The following is a 14,482-nucleotide window of genomic DNA, read 5'->3' as shown; positions in this document are numbered from 1 at the left end:
GAAATTGACACTGTTTGCCCCTAGCATTCAACAGATGCTTGACATCAGGCACAAATTCCAACGTCCAAAAGGTAGTGTGCATCTATTAGGCTCAGACTGTAAGGATAATGTAGAATTGTAGAATATGCCTTTGGTTATACTGGCATCACTTTTTACACCAGCAGTAGCTTCATCACAGGCCCTTACACAACTCAAACGATTGGCTTGTTGGACAGACAAACAAATTAACTTACATCTGAAGTACTGAATGAGCTTACCACTGATGTAGGCAGCATACACCACGCTGTGTTACAGGATGTTATGGAGTTTTTGTTGCTAGCACAGGGAGATGGGTGTGAAGATTTTGAAGGGATGAATCTCTCTGAGCACTCTGACTCTATTGACAAGAAAGTGTCATTGCTTAAGGAGAACATGATAAAGCTGACAGTTGTTTAGAATTCTTTTGATGAGTGGCTAAAATCCTGGGGAATAACAGGCTGGCTCAAGGGCTTTGTATGCTTTGGCATTAGGTATTCTTGGCTGTGTAATTAATAAATAACTTTAAATGTTATTGGCTTTGTATTTCATTCTTTTTTCAATTCTGCTAATAGTGCCTTGCTTACTACGCTGTGTGCAAAAAGTAATTGACCGTGCTTTTAACTCAGTCTGGCTTGTGCAAAAAACAAAAGTGGGGAACTGTTGAGGGTATTTGGCAGGTGGAGGAGTTTTTGCAAGACAATGGCCGTATTCAGCTGATGCACAATCCAGCCTGCTTTTAATAATGGACAATGAACACGTTCACAAAGAATGAATTACGGACATATTCAGAAATGGGGTCGGTATATCCTTGGAAAAGATGCAAGAAGAAGAGTCATCAGGACTCAGCAAGTTTGTCAGCAAGCTTGGGAAAGTGAGCCATGGGTGGGCCGTACAACCCCAGCAAGACGTGTGAAAAATTAGATGATCCAATCAGCATTCTATTTTAGATGTGTGAAGAGCTAGGATTAACTAATCATGTATTAGCTAGAGACGCGTGGACAGTAGAGATTTATTATAAATAGAGTCTTTTTAGGAATAATAAATTTAGCTTCACTGGATCATATTGGTTATGGTGTGATGTCCATGAACCTCCGCACCCCGCACTTAAGGGTGGGTTGGTGTTGCCCAGGAACTGTACACATTTGGGGAAGTGCCCTTGGAAGAGAGGGGCTTGATTCCCAAGGAAACTGCTTCCCCAGGAGCCCCCAGTGAGACAGGTGCAAGTGTCTCCATTTGACTTCCTGTGTTTCCTTCAGTCCTTGCACTTGGCTGAGGCGCAGGGGAAGGATGTGAAGAGCAGCTTTGGCATCTGCCTGGGCCTGCAGAGACCAAGCCAAGCACCTGCAGCAGGGTTTGTTGCCCACCTTTGGGCGCAGGTCTGAGCCGGATCCTGTTTGTCCAGCTGAGTGCCCCAGAGCTCTCTTGGGGAGCTGTGAATTCAAAGGCCCTGATGCACACATTCATGCCACTTGCCCTATCTGGTGTGTTTTAACACTTGGCAAGATGCGTTTGCCCCGTGCTTGCTGGAAGCTGCTCTGCTCCAGAGCCAGCAGCAAGCTGGGCTGTGCTGGCCTGGCACTGTGGAGAGTCCTCTCCTGAGCACTTGGCTGGGCTTAGTGTGTCCTGGGCTGTCTTAGACACTTGGGGCAATGGATTTCTTCCAAACAGAGCCATTTGGGGTGGCTCCAGAGCACTTGGGGTTGGGGTGGCTCCAGAGCACTTGGCAGCATGTGCAAGGGCCCTTGCTGACACGGTGCATGGTTACCATGGAACGGAATGGAACAGGACCCTTTGTGACACGTGGTGAAGTGGGTGCTGGTGGTGACGAAGCAACGCCACAGTGCTCGGTGCACATCACGGGACAGGACGTGCCAGAGCTGTGCTGTGAGGAGGCCCACACAGCCAGCTCTTTCGTCGCTGAACCACAGCTCTTCCAAGGCGTTACTCCTGCGGCTGGCCTTGTGGCCAGACTGCAGGACTCCCTGACTCAGAGCATTTCCCAGGTCAGAAAGCAGGATGGCAGGCAGAGTGCTCAGCCTCTTCCGGGTGCTTAAGGGGAAGAAAACGAAAGGCCCTGCAGCCTCCCCAGCGCAGCAGCCTGCAGAGCCAGAGAAGCTGCAGCCAGTGCAGGACGGTGAGTGGCAGAGCCGGGCCGCAGGGCTGGTGCCTGCGGCCGGCCTGGCCCCATCCCATCCCTGCCCCTGTGGACGTCCCTGCAGACAGGACGTAAGAGGGGCTGGGGCTGCCCCCCAGGCCGTACTCCATCCCCTGGGCACCCGGGGCCTGTCCCTGCCTGGGCCGTGCAGGGCTGGGCCGTGTTCTCCAGCCTCTCCCACAGCCCCTCAGCTCTGGCTGCATTTGCTCTTTGCCAGATGTAGGCAAGGATGGGACACAAGAGCGGGACCCCACTCGCGGCCGCTTCCACACAGCAGCGAAGGTACGTGTGGCCATCCCCACCTTGCCTGGGCCTGCTGGCACTGCTCGGCCCAGTGCTACGCTTGGAGCAGGCCATGGAACGTCCCTCTCTTTCCGCCCTTCCTTCCTTCTGTTGCAGATCCTGTGGAGGTTCCTGGGCCTGCGGCGCAGAAACACCAGCGCCGCAACAACCGAGGGCACGGCCGAGCTGCGGGCAGAGCCTGATGTCACCTCGGCCTCCCCGAAGCGTGCAGCAGACTCAGTCAGGGCAGTGGCTGAGGGCAGGCCGGAGGCTGTCACTGCCCTGCAGGGTCTGCACTTGAACAAGCACAGTGCCAGTGCCCTGTCGGTTGTGTCCAGGCACCTGCCGAGCGAGAGCAGGAACAGGCTGCACCCAGAGCTCAGAGGCCACGTGGAGCTCAGCAAGGAGCCCTCGCTGGTGAGAAGGGGCAGTGTCTGAAGCCGCGTTGACAGCGTGGGGCTGGGCAACGCAGACCTTTGGCCTTGGCTGGCCTTTGACAGCCGAGGCAGCTGCTCCCAGCTCTCCTGCCTCTCGCTTCAGCTGCCCGAGTGCCTCAAGCAGCTGTTGGTGCTGTGGCTGTCCTCGGCTTCACAGCACAGCCTGCTCTTGCCCACAGGGTGGAGGAATACGCGGCCTCTGTCAACACCTGCTAGAGCAGATGGCGCATGCAGATGTAGCGACGGTCGCCATCATCCTCCCTGTGCTCGTACACATGCTCCAGATGGAAAACATCAAGATACCCAGTGCCACCGCCCTGAAGCTGGCCGAGCAACTCCTGCCATACTTGGAGAATGTAAGGCTCTGTGCCCCCAGCCACGGGCACTGGATGCTGCCCAGAAATGTTGTGCCTTGTGCACTTTTGGGCCTCTGCCCTGATGGGCCTGGAGTAGTTGGTGCTGAGGTCTCTTCCTTTCCTCCAGGACGACAGCCAGGCGCAGCTGCTCTCCATTCGGCTCTTCAGCAAAGTGATGGAGCTGGTAGATGAAGAGGGGGAAAAGCCTCTCATGAGAATTGTGAGCCAGAGCCTGCTCCCTCTCTTCTTGCACTGGCACGATGACAACTGGCATGTGGCAAAGGTCAGGTTTTGTGTGACGCTGCTGCATCCCTGGCAAGGAGCTGGGCTGCCTCCTGCCCTGGCAGCTTGCAGGCTCCAGCCTTCCCTGGCCTTGGCACAGGCATGTGGGTCCTGTGCCCTGGGCTCTGGTGCCACCTGCGGCTCTCTGCTGCTCTCCAGGCCTCTTTCCAAGCCCTGCTTTGTGCAGCCCGCTTCCAGAGGAGAAGGGACCTGGAGGAGCTGCTGACGAAGCAGCAGCAGATGAAGTTCGCCGAGCGCCTGGTAAGAACAGCCAGGGAGCCCCAACTGCGGGCTGGAGAAGCCTCCTGCCTCCCGTGCTGCGGCTGGCAGCTGTGTCCCTGCCCAGCACCGCAGCCGAGCCCAGCAGTCTGCGCCCCACACGCCGCTCCCTGCCCTGGCCCGTGCGGGCCGGCTCGGCCACTGCTGGGTGCAGGGAGCGCCCGGCCGAGGGGCAGAGCCCGCATCAAGCCTTCCCCGTCGGTCCTCCCTGCAGCTGCTTGACGACGAGAGCTGAGCGGCCGAGCACCTGCGCTGGGCCCTGCGCTTCCTGCAGAGCCCACAGAAGCGCCTGCGACAGGCGGCCGTCAGGTTGATCGGTGAGCCAGCAGCCCCGCGCCCCTCCATGTCCCCAGAGGGTATGTGCGGCTGCAGGGCTGGCAGCCGCTGTGTCGGGCAGCTGTGCCTCCTGGCGCCGCCACGGGCTCTGTCTTGCCAGGGGTCGCTGGAGTGCTCATGATGGGGCAGAAGGAGGAGCTCCAGGTCCTCAGTCAGGGTGAGTGGGGGCAGCCGTGCGGGTGCCAGTGGGGGCCGTCAGGGGAGGCTACAAATCCCAGCTCCGGAGTTACAATCCCTGCCCGGGCTGCCGAGGGCTCTGCTCCCTGTGCGGACGGACGAGGGGCGGCGGGGGCAGAGCCCGGAGAGCTTTCAGGCACACGGCGGGGAGCCGAGGCCAGCACCTTCCGGCCCGAGCCCTTGTCTCCGCCTCCCTTCTGGCCATAGCAGGAGCCGGCTGGGATGGCCCTGGCAGGAGCGTTTCCCTGGATTCCCGCAATCCGGCCTCTAACCGTGGCCCTGTGCTTCTTTTTTCCAGCCCTTCAAGCCCTGAGGGAATATGAGTGCCCCTCCTTCATCAACAAATTTATCCAGCTGAACTTCGAGGCAAGAGCTGCCGAACTTGGTCTGCAGGACCAGAAGAAACTGTGTCCTTCATCAACCCCCATTTCCCAGTGAAGATGAGACCACCTGCAGAGCACAGGGGACCAGCTGGAACTCCAGGCACAGCTCTTGTTGGTAACAGCTGAGCCTGTGGGAAGCTCCAGGAGCGCGTTGTCATTCTAACCCCCTCCCTCCCCTCCTCCCTCCCTCCCCTCCTCCCTCCCTCCCCTCCTCCCTCCCTCCCGCCCTGCCCTGCCCATCCCCTTTTTTGCCTCCCAGTTCACCCTTCACTTTGCCTTCCCTAATAAACAGTTTACTTTTGTCACTTTACCCATGTGTCCATGGAGCTGAAGCGGCACAAATCCTGAGCGCGGGGACACGCAGCGCCCTGCTGCCGTTCTCTTCCACGCTGTGTTCTCTGCATGGGCAGAGAGGAACAAGGGCATCTCAGGCTGCAAAGGTGCCTGTCCTGCTGCTTCAGTGGCACAGCACCATGGAGTTCAAGGTCATGCTGAGCATGCTGAAGGGTGACACCGGCCGGGGGCTATTTACAGATGCGAACAAGACGGGGCTGCTATGGAAAGGGCCTCGAGCTGTTTATTTTTCAGCATCAGTCTCATTCATTACATGATTATGCTAATGGGAAGATGCTAGCAGCTCAAAATCCAGGCAGCAGGCCAAAAAACATATGTTACAACTTTCTTTATAAGTTTCTTGACCAATCACACAAAGCAAAAGCATACTGACAGAAGTTCTATCCAATCACCATAACCACACGTATGTTTGGTTAAAACAGTGCTTGCTTATTTCGGATACAATACTTCATTGTAAGACACAAGGCAAAGAGCTCCATTTTTAAGCTTTAAGCTTCCTAATATCTTGCTAGATAAACTTTCTGCAGCTTAGAGACCTATTCAGACAAGCATTATTTCACAGGCCTATTGTTCGATTTGCCCTTGCTTTTTCTACAGTTTAAATAATTTTTCTGCTGACCTATCTCATGACTGTTGCTTTAGCTCTGCTCACAATTCTGCTGGATCTAAGGCCTGCCTTTTGCAGCTTTCCCTAAACCCTCTAATTTTAAGGATTCCCACAATTCCCCCTCTCTGTGCACCCAAAAAGAAACCTTCCCAATCGTGTCATTCATTACTTGTCATTTATTTCGTACTCTTACTCTAATATTTTTTGTTTATTCTCTGCTTAAAGCATGTTCTTGCTGGAACTAAGCATTGCTATATTACAACACAGCAATCTAATGCTGTGAAGGTCCAGTCAGTGGAAAGGGCATAAATTACGCCTGACAATAGTTACAAGTCATTGTTCCAAAAAAGTCTCGTCTGTTCCAGGGTCTTAACTCAAAACCTTCCTCCATTTCTATACCTTCATCCACCATCTCCGTGAGATTTCAAGAACTCTCTGTGAATCCATTTCCTACCTCTCTCTCTCGTATGATAAAAATTTCTTGGACAGTTTTGTTCATCATTCGTCACACACTCTGAAATACGCAAGGTATTCCTATTAATATCACTACCAAAACACCCAGTACATAGAGACCTGTCTTGCAAAGTTCCCTTAGCCAAGGTGCAAAGCTCCATCCTTGGAACAAATCATCTAACCAGGACCCACCATCTTCTTTAATTTGGGCTGTCAAATCTTTCAGGTTTTGTATGCTGTTGTGGGTGGATTCAGAATGATCTGACAGGTTCATACAACACAATCCTTCAAATTCCTCACAACCGTGGCCTTGTGCCAGTAAACGAAAATCAATTGCTGCTCTGTTTTGAAGGGTAGCATGTCTAACACTATTAACATCGGTCAACATGTCACTGATTGCAGTGGATGTGGCATTAGTTTGTTTACTCAGCCAACATCCAACCTGATCTAATAGTTTCAATGCATTGCTGAAGTCAGTTGGGGTAAAAGCAAACCCTGTTCGCAGCCTTCCAAGGCATGAAATCACTTCTACAGTTCTCATCATAATGACGAGCAGATCTTGTTCCCCTTTGTTTCTTTTAATGACCGCTTTGGCAGTAGGCGCAATTAGTGTGAGCATCCCAATGCTACATGGGCCACCTTCAAGGTGGGATGGAATGCCCTGCCAAGCCCTATCTCCACAAATGAACCGATATCCCTTGGGCAATTGTCATGGACATTGGTCAGCCTCAGAAAGCACATGCCAACTGTTAGAATAGTTACACAAAACTTAAGTTTCTGTATGCAAAACAAAGGGGAGTAACATTGTACTTTGGAGGATCACCTTCTCATCAATCATTAGCTAAATTTTGTAGCTATTATCTTGCTCTCTAGCACAATTTGGTTTACTACAGCAATTAAAGCAAGTTTAAACTGCAATCACAGTAACAATCTTTGCTTATCTATTTCTATCAAAGATACATCTTGGAGAAAACTCTGCTATCTTCTTGAGTTACGCCTTACAAGTTTAGCTAATGCCATTCTCGGGCTAAATACTGTTAAGTGTGCAAGAGCAGTTGTTGCATATTAGTTTAATAGGCCTAAATTTTTGCTTTTTCCCTCGGACCACTACTAAATTATGTTCTTGACAAACTTGTTGCCAAGTTTTTCAGTTACACTTGATACAATGAACCTTAAGCCATGGCTTACATGCACAACTATGCAGATATCAAGCATTTTCTATCTGATTTATAACTTGTGATGGAAGTGAAGGTCCACGTGGCTGGAATCCAACGAATGCCTTTATCGTAAGTAAGCACATAGAACTTCTTCCTCTTAATTTGGCTGCAGCTGGTCCTTGCCACACCCCTGTTCCTGGACTTTTGAACATGAACTGAATGCTGTCAGGCAATTCCTCCCTTGGATTATGTGTGAGGGCATGATGCACAAGAACAGGTGGATCTTTCCTATCTCCTGTTGTTCTGAGGTAATTAGGCACAAAAATGGCTTTAGCTGTTTTTTCCTCAGGGATAACCCTGGAGTTCCCCCTTTTTGTTTTTGCAGCATGCCCTTGAACTTGTGATGGCCACGCTCAATAATTTCCTGTCCAGTAGGATTGTGGGGAATACCAGTGTCTCGTCAAATACCCCATAAATTACATAAAGAAACCTTTGAATCTTAAGGAACAGGAAGTAGGACTATTGTCAGTCTTAATTGCTAACGGGATACCTAATATGGCAAAGCAATTGTACAAATGTTTCTCAACATGACGTTTCACCTGTTAAGGGAGTAGTCCATAAAACACAAGCATAGGTATCAATGCAAATATGTACAAATTCTTTCTGACCAAATTCTTCTACATAAGTTAGATCCATTTGCCATAATTGCAAGGGTTGGGTACCCCCAGGGTTAACACCATGCCTAAACCAATGCCATCTCGTTGACAGATCAGGACAGGATCACACAATACTAGAAGCATCAGTAAGGGGAACAGCAAATTGTTTACCTAACATTTTTGCAGATTGATGAAGAAATGCATGCGAAGTTTTGGCTTGCTGAAATGCATGAGAGTTTGGCATTGGCCAGACAGTGGCTACTAACCGATCAGCTCGAGCATTACCTTCAGACAGACCAGGGAGAGCTTGATGACTATGAACATAAAGTATTCCTGCCCTCATTGATTTAGGGTTTTAAGCAATCAGCTTAAAAGGGAATACAAATTCTTATTAGTCACCTCCTTAAGTACTGCTCTTTCAAGGTGTTGGACACAGCCAACTACATAAAGTGAATGAGAAACAATGTTAATGGCCTCATTATTCCAATTTTCAAAAGCCCAAATCACAGCTCTCAATTCTATTGTCTGCAACATATCCTTTACCTCTCTGAAAACAACATGCTTTTTCCACAAGCTGCCAAGTGCAGGCAGCCCTTTTGGACCTTTTACCTGCATCTGTAAATACTGTCTGCTTTGATACTGAACAGTCAGATCTCCAGGGTCTGTCCTCCAGACGCTGATGCTCCACTAAAGATAACACCCGGTGCCGTGGATAAGTATTGTGAACTTTACCATCATATCCAGCCCAAGCTATCCATAATGAAACAGAATGTCTAATTCCCCATTCAAGATACCAGTGAGCCATTGAATATGGTTCATGTCCCCAGATTTCCAATATTCTCCTCTGCCCTTCATAATCAAATGAGCAAAAATCTCCATTTGCGTGGCAATAGTTCTAATTGTTTTACAGGTAAAAATACCCATTCCAAAAGAATGAAAGGACTAGCCCAACTTTTAACCCATTGAAAAATCAAGGCAAAAGGATGCTTGGCATAATTGTCACCCTCATTGCTCTGATTGATGATCATCAATTGAGATGGAACATGCTCAGTCAGAGGATCCAAGGCCTGATGTTGTCTCTTATCCAGGCTCCGGCATTCATCTGTCCGAGATGAAGTGCCTAATAACTGTATTAATGGTCCAAGTTCTTCGTTAGTTATCCCACAAATAGGTCTAGTGCATTGAATATGCCCCACTCACTTCTGGACATCATGTACAGTTTTCATCTCAGTTGTAATGGTGAGTTTCTGTGGCTCCACTACAGACTGATCAATCCGCCACCCGAGATACGTCCAATGAGCAGAAGATTACAGCTTATCAGAGGCAATTTTTAAACCTCTTTCCTCTAGCAAAATTGTCATGGTTTTTACAACAGTTACAGAGTCTAATTGTTTTCCAGCCACTAATGCATCGTCCATGTAGTGATAGATGATATACTCAGGGAATTGCTACCGAACAGGTTCATATTCCCAAGCCAGATACATTTGGCAGATCATAGGGGAATTCCACATGCCTTGGGGCAAAGAAACCCATTCATACCTTTTGTAGGGTTCTGCCTTCTTGATAGGTGGAACAGAAAATGCAAAATGACTAGTGTCTTCTGGATACAAGGGAATGATGAAAAAACAGTCTTTGAGGTCAATGATCAATAGATTCTATTGCTCAGGTATCATAGTAGGAGATGGAAAACCAGGTTGCAAGGCAGCCATACTTGTCATGACTGCATTAACAGCACGCAAGTCATGGACCAATCTCCCTGTCACACTCTTTTTCGGGATGGAACAAATTGGAGTGTTCCAAGGGCTAGGGGATGCCTTTATGTGCCCTTCCTCAAGCTCTTCTTGCACTAATTGTTGGATTATGGGCAGCTTTTCCTTTGACAGCAGCCACTGATCAATCCACACAGGTGTATCAGTGGTCTAGCTGAATTTGAGGATTGTCTGCCTACCAGTGGCCTCTGCGAAAAAGGCTGTGGAACAACGGTGGTTTTAAACTGGCCTCATAGATCCCTGCCAAGAAAACCTAGTAAAGTACCAGGAGTTTGCATGACATAAGGCCTTGTAGATACATTACTCCAGCTGGGAAAGTAACTCCTCTTGCACACTTAACAGTATTTACCCCGAGAAAGGCATTAGCTAAACTTGTAAGGCGTAACTCAAGAAGATAGCAGAGTTTTCTCCAAGATGTATCTTTGATAGAAATAGATAAGCAAAGATTGTTACTGTGATTGCAGTTTAAACTTGCTTTAATTGCTGTAGTAAACCAAATTGTGCTAGAGAGCAAGATAATAGCTACAAAATGCAGAGTAAGAACAGCAATACCACAAACACATCACTTGAGAGATTTGGAGTGAGAACAAGCTAAAGCAGTTTGAGCAAAGCGCAGGCGTGATGGACAACAAGGGCAACAACAGCACCAGTCTGGCAAATATTAACAATGTTGCGTAGTGGAGTGATTAAGGAAACACAGGGGGTATACAATATAGAGCAGCGAGCTAACATGAGGGTTACATAGGCTAACAGAACAAGGCAAGAATCTTTCTGCCTATCACTAGCTCCGCCTTTGGATCCATTTGGCACCTGTTTAATTGGAATTCCTTTAGACTCAATGGAAGAATTTGGAAATTGGACCAGAGCTCAAATTTATGGCAACTTAAATAAGGCCTGTTCAAATTGGTGTACTAATCAAAATGGGATGATCACAGAAATTTGGTGTGAAAACCAAAGCATCTCTAGAAATCCTTTAGGAGTTCAGGCATTTACAATTGCTCAAGGTTTAAATACTACAAGTCAGTGACCACAGGAATTGGATATTTTGGGATCAGCACCCAGGAAATTTTTGTTTGTTCTATGAATACCACAGGGGTAAAGAGCTGATTAGGGAGAAATCAGGAAAACCCGGCCATGATAGCACTTGGATATCTCCTGTTTCTTCCTGGTATTACAAAATACCACGGCATACTGTGCCTAATTGGACATGGTCTGTATCCCTAAGACCAAAATCTGCAAGGATGTCACCTCCTGGAGATTTTCTCATTTGTGGAGATAAAGCTTAGCATGCGATTCCTCAGAAAGCATGAGGAGGACTGTGCTATTTTGGGAAATTGACACTGTTTGCCCCTAGCATTCAACAGATGCTTGACATCAGGCACAAATTCCAACGTCCAAAAGGTAGTGTGCATCTATTAGGCTCAGACTGTAAGGATAATGTAGAATTGTAGAATATGCCTTTGGTTATACTGGCATCACTTTTTACACCAGCAGTAGCTTCATCACAGGCCCTTACACAACTCAAACGATTGGCTTGTTGGACAGACAAACAAATTAACTTACATCTGAAGTACTGAATGAGCTTACCACTGATGTAGGCAGCATACACCACGCTGTGTTACAGGATGTTATGGAGTTTTTGTTGCTAGCACAGGGAGATGGGTGTGAAGATTTTGAAGGGATGAATCTCTCTGAGCACTCTGACTCTATTGACAAGAAAGTGTCATTGCTTAAGGAGAACATGATAAAGCTGACAGTTGTTTAGAATTCTTTTGATGAGTGGCTAAAATCCTGGGGAATAACAGGCTGGCTCAAGGGCTTTGTATGCTTTGGCATTAGGTATTCTTGGCTGTGTAATTAATAAATAACTTTAAATGTTATTGGCTTTGTATTTCATTCTTTTTTCAATTCTGCTAATAGTGCCTTGCTTACTACGCTGTGTGCAAAAAGTAATTGACCGTGCTTTTAACTCAGTCTGGCTTGTGCAAAAAACAAAAGTGGGGAACTGTTGAGGGTATTTGGCAGGTGGAGGAGTTTTTGCAAGACAATGGCCGTATTCAGCTGATGCACAGTCCAGCCTGCTTTTAATAATGGACAATGAACACGTTCACAAAGAATGAATTACGGACATATTCAGAAATGGGGTCGGTATATCCTTGGAAAAGATGCAAGAAGAAGAGTCATCAGGACTCAGCAAGTTTGTCAGCAAGCTTGGGAAAGTGAGCCATGGGTGGGCCGTACAACCCCAGCAAGACGTGTGAAAAATTAGATGATCCAATCAGCATTCTATTTTAGATGTGTGAAGAGCTAGGATTAACTAATCATGTATTAGCTAGAGACGCGTGGACAGTAGAGATTTATTATAAATAGAGTCTTTTTAGGAATAATAAATTTAGCTTCACTGGATCATATTGGTTATGGTGTGATGTCCATGAACCTCCGCACCCCGCACTTAAGGGTGGGTTGGTGTTGCCCAGGAACTGTACACATTTGGGGAAGTGCCCTTGGAAGAGAGGGGCTTGATTCCCAAGGAAACTGCTTCCCCAGGAGCCCCCAGTGAGACAGGTGCAAGTGTCTCCATTTGACTTCCTGTGTTTCCTTCAGTCCTTACACTTGGCTGAGGCGCAGGGGAAGGATGTGAAGAGCAGCTTTGGCATCTGCCTGGGCCTGCAGAGACCAAGCCAAGCACCTGCAGCAGGGTTTGTTGCCCACCTTTGGGCGCAGGTCTGAGCCGGATCCTGTTTGTCCAGCTGAGTGCCCCAGAGCTCTCTTGGGGAGCTGTGAATTCAAAGGCCCTGATGCACACATTCATGCCACTTCCCCTATCTGGTGTGTTTTAACACTTGGCAAGATGCGTTTGCCCCGTGCTTGCTGGAAGCTGCTCTGCTCCAGAGCCAGCAGCAAGCTGGGCTGTGCTGGCCTGGCACTGTGGAGAGTCCTCTCCTGAGCACTTGGCTGGGCTTAGTGTGTCCTGGGCTGTCTTAGACACTTGGGGCAATGGATTTCTTCCAAACAGAGCCATTTGGGGTGGCTCCAGAGCACTTGGGGTTGGGGTGGCTCCAGAGCACTTGGCAGCATGTGCAAGGGCCCTTGCTGACACGGCGCATGGTTACCATGGAACGGAATGGAACAGGACCCTTTGTGACACGTGGTGAAGTGGGTGCTGGTGGTGACGAAGCAACGCCACAGTGCTCGGTGCACATCACGGGACAGGACGTGCCAGAGCTGTGCTGTGAGGAGGCCCACACAGCCAGCTCTTTCGTCGCTGAACCACAGCTCTTCCAAGGCGTTACTCCTGCGGCTGGCCTTGTGGCCAGACTGCAGGACTCCCTGACTCAGAGCATTTCCCAGGTCAGAAAGCAGGATGGCAGGCAGAGTGCTCAGCCTCTTCCGGGTGCTTAAGGGGAAGAAAACGAAAGGCCCTGCAGCCTCCCCAGCGCAGCAGCCTGCAGAGCCAGAGAAGCTGCAGCCAGTGCAGGACGGTGAGTGGCAGAGCCGGGCCGCAGGGCTGGTGCCTGCGGCCGGCCTGGCCCCATCCCATCCCTGCCCCTGTGGACGTCCCTGCAGACAGGACGTAAGAGGGGCTGGGGCTGCCCCCCAGGCCGTACTCCATCCCCTGGGCACCCGGGGCCTGTCCCTGCCTGGGCCGTGCAGGGCTGGGCCGTGTTCTCCAGCCTCTCCCACAGCCCCTCAGCTCTGGCTGCATTTGCTCTTTGCCAGATGTAGGCAAGGATGGGACACAAGAGCGGGACCCCACTCGCGGCCGCTTCCACACAGCAGCGAAGGTACGTGCGGCCATCCCCACCTTGCCTGGGCCTGCTGGCACTGCTCGGCCCAGTGATGCGCTTGGAGCAGGCCATGGAACGTCCCTCTCTTTCCGCCCTTCCTTCCTTCTGTTGCAGATCCTGTGGAGGTTCCTGGGCCTGCGGCGCAGAAACACCAGCGCCGCAACAACCGAGGGCACGGCCGAGCTGCGGGCAGAGCCTGATGTCACCTCGGCCTCCCCGAAGCGTGCAGCAGACTCAGTCAGGGCAGTGGCTGAGGGCAGGCCGGAGGCTGTCACTGCCCTGCAGGGTCTGCACTTGAACAAGCACAGTGCCAGTGCCCTGTCGGTTGTGTCCAGGCACCTGCCGAGCGAGAGCAGGAACAGGCTGCACCCAGAGCTCAGAGGCCACGTGGAGCTCAGCAAGGAGCCCTCGCTGGTGAGAAGGGGCAGTGTCTGAAGCCGCGTTGACAGCGTGGGGCTGGGCAACGCAGACCTTTGGCCTTGGCTGGCCTTTGACAGCCGAGGCAGCTGCTCCCAGCTCTCCTGCCTCTCGCTTCAGCTGCCCGAGTGCCTCAAGCAGCTGTTGGTGCTGTGGCTGTCCTCGGCTTCACAGCACAGCCTGCTCTTGCCCACAGGGTGGAGGAATACGCGGCCTCTGTCAACACCTGCTGGAGCAGATGGCGCATGCAGATGTAGCGACGGTCGCCATCATCCTCCCTGTGCTCGTACACATGCTCCAGATGGAAAACATCAAGATACCCAGTGCCACCGCCCTGAAGCTGGCCGAGCAACTCCTGCCATACTTGGAGAATGTAAGGCTCTGTGCCCCCAGCCACGGGCACTGGATGCTGCCCAGAAATGTTGTGCCTTGTGCACTTTTGGGCCTCTGCCCTGATGGGCCTGGAGTAGTTGGTGCTGAGGTCTCTTCCTTTCCTCCAGGACGACAGCCAGGCGCAGCTGCTCTCCATTCGGCTCTTCAGCAAAGTGATGGAGCTGGTAGACGAAGAGGGGGAAA

This window comes from Melospiza melodia, chromosome Z (assembly GCF_035770615.1).
Source record: "Melospiza melodia melodia isolate bMelMel2 chromosome Z, bMelMel2.pri, whole genome shotgun sequence".
Classification (NCBI taxonomy): domain Eukaryota; kingdom Metazoa; phylum Chordata; class Aves; order Passeriformes; family Passerellidae; genus Melospiza; species Melospiza melodia.
The sequence above is the reverse complement of the archived record's forward strand: the minus strand, read 5'-3'. Positions refer to the sequence as shown.